This window comes from Oratosquilla oratoria, chromosome 6, assembly GCF_046742065.1.
Source record: "Oratosquilla oratoria isolate Oo_2021 chromosome 6, ASM4674206v1, whole genome shotgun sequence".
In the NCBI taxonomy this organism is placed as follows: domain Eukaryota; kingdom Metazoa; phylum Arthropoda; class Malacostraca; order Stomatopoda; family Squillidae; genus Oratosquilla; species Oratosquilla oratoria.
Window position 1 is genome coordinate 63,423,554 of NC_134782.1, and position 2,500 is coordinate 63,426,053.

Below are 2,500 nucleotides of genomic sequence, written 5' to 3' on the forward strand. Positions count from 1 at the left end.
TTCTCACGCTGAAAGCCTCTCACCTTAAGAAGAAGAGAAGAGGTTTGCCATCACAAAATTCTCTGTAGATGTCCTTCTTCTTTTTCTTCTTCTTCTTCTTCTTCTTCTTCTTCTTCCTCTTCTTCATCCTCTTCTTCCTCTTCTTCCTCTTCTTCCTCTTCTTCTTCTTCTTCCTCTTCCTCTTCTTCCTTTTCTTCTTCTTCTTCCTCTGTTTCTTTTTCACGATTTGTCCCGTTACGTCTGTTTAGTTGGACTGAGGAGAAATTGGTGATAGGAGAAGTCTTCGGATCTGAAGAGGATTCTCCACAACGACGGGAAACTTCCTTTCTCCCTGGCTTTGCTTTCGTACACAAAATGTTATGCGGAAAGAGGTGGACAGGGAAGATGAACTCCTTGTTTCTCTTGCTCTGACTCGAGACCAGTGGGTCAGAAGACCGTGAAGTTAGGTGTGATGACTAAGTGAAACGAGAGTAACAGCGACGACGGCAGAATCGTTTATCAATTCTAGACCTCTCCTTTATTATTGTTACTTTTTTTTTGTCTGATACTTTATTTATTTGTCTATTTATTCATTTACTTATTTATTCAGTTAGTTGGTTTTACTGAGGGGAGCCCTGTCGATGCGCAGCAAGAGGTTAAAAGTTATTTTGATCAATTTATCCAAAATGGCGTCGCTATATTAATTCTTGCTGGCGGTCATTGAAATCATTCAATCGAGAGAGTGAACCCCGGCTGGTCCCGAGCCTCACGTAAACTAAGTCGCCGAAATGATGAAGTCAAATGCGCCGTCATGCCCGGCCGCGGGCTATAGGTTTTCGACGAGTTTTCCTCGTTCACTTTCTTCATCGAAAAGTCGCCGACAGGTTATCAGTAGGGTACTCTCAACTCATCCCACCTTAAATGCTCAGTGGTCTTTTCGAAACTGAAGGAAATAGTCTGGTGTTGCTCAAAGGCGATCTTTTTTCCTTAGGGCGGACTCAGGACCCTGATAGTTTAAAAAAAAATCGTTTTCATTGAGCCAAATATAATCATCTAACGTTGGCTAGATCGAAATCATTAAAGTAGCCTTTGAGCCTTGGTTATTCAATGCAATTTTTAACTCTCTAATCTGTGAAAAATATTCAGGCCTTAGCAGTTTTTATTCATTGTGAAAAACCGGCATTATTTGTTTTGTTCTGGAAATATTTTTTGACTTAGTCAAAGCCCTGAAGAAACCATGGAAGACCAAAGAGACGTCCCAGAATTGGGCCAATCACCACATCACTAATGGAGACCCCCTTTATCAGGTTCTCTCTAGATAAGAAACAGAAATGAACCTTATCTCAAAGACATGTCTGGCAGAATTCTTGTATCTAGTGCCTAAGGACTTGGTTCGATTGCAGGGAGTTCCCGATATTGATCAATAGGGGCGAGTCATGCAGTGCATAGTGATATTCAGCCTTCCTGGGTGGATGTCACTCCGAGGAACAAAGTCGATAGGAAGACGCTTTGGCAGAATGACGTAAGGCTCAGGCAGAGGCAAAGCGGGCCAGGCAAGCAGGCAGGGTGAGGCAAAGCGGGCCAGGCAAGACAAGGCAGAACAATCAAGGCAAAGCAAAGCAAGGATGCCACTCGCGGTGCCGCGCCGCGCTGCCCCGGCCACTCCTCACGCCTCCGGGTGCCCGCTGCTACATCCCAGTCACGTGGCAGTTTCAACGTGGGGGAGGAGGAGGCTCTGAGCACGTAACTTCACGTGCACGCGACGATTACGTCGCCGACTATGCTGACAATCGCGCGCATGGGTATGTACATGTGCAAGTGTACAAAATAAATTGTGTGTGTGTGTGTGTGTGTGTGTGTGTGTGTGTGTGTGTGTGTGTGTGTGTGTGTGTGTGTGTGTGTGTGTGTGTGTGTGTGTGCATGCGTGCATGTATACGAGCGTATGGGCGCGTGCGTGTACATATATACCATGCACGGAAGTTCCACCACACCAAGCCTGACGCAAGCATGGGAATAAATAAGAGCCAAGTGCAGCTGTTCTAGCGTTTTCCAAATACCCTGACACAACAGTCAGTGCTGTTATTGCTCTGTGAGGCTTTGACAAGATGTGGTTATCCTGCAAATATACTTGACGGCTCCCGAGCATCTGGCTACAGGACTTATGCGGATCCTTGTTTGGGATGGATTGGTTCAGCCTGTATCGTTATCATAATCTTTGCCCGTATTTGCCTCAGAACCGCCATCTCCGCTCAACCCACCCTCTCTCTCTCTCTCTCTCTCTCTCTCTCTCTCTCTCTCTCTCTCTCTCTCTCTCTCTCTCTCTCTCTTTCTCTCTCTCTCTAGCTTTTTCTCTTTCTTTCTCTTTCAAATTGGCTGGCCATTACTGAAAAACACATTCGTAAGAAATACTATTTATGACATGGAAAGTATATTCTTCACAATTACTCTCCCTGCTCTTCGTAAAGAGGACATAATTTGTAAATATTCTTTCCGCAAGCGATTTGATTAGTTTTTAACAGGG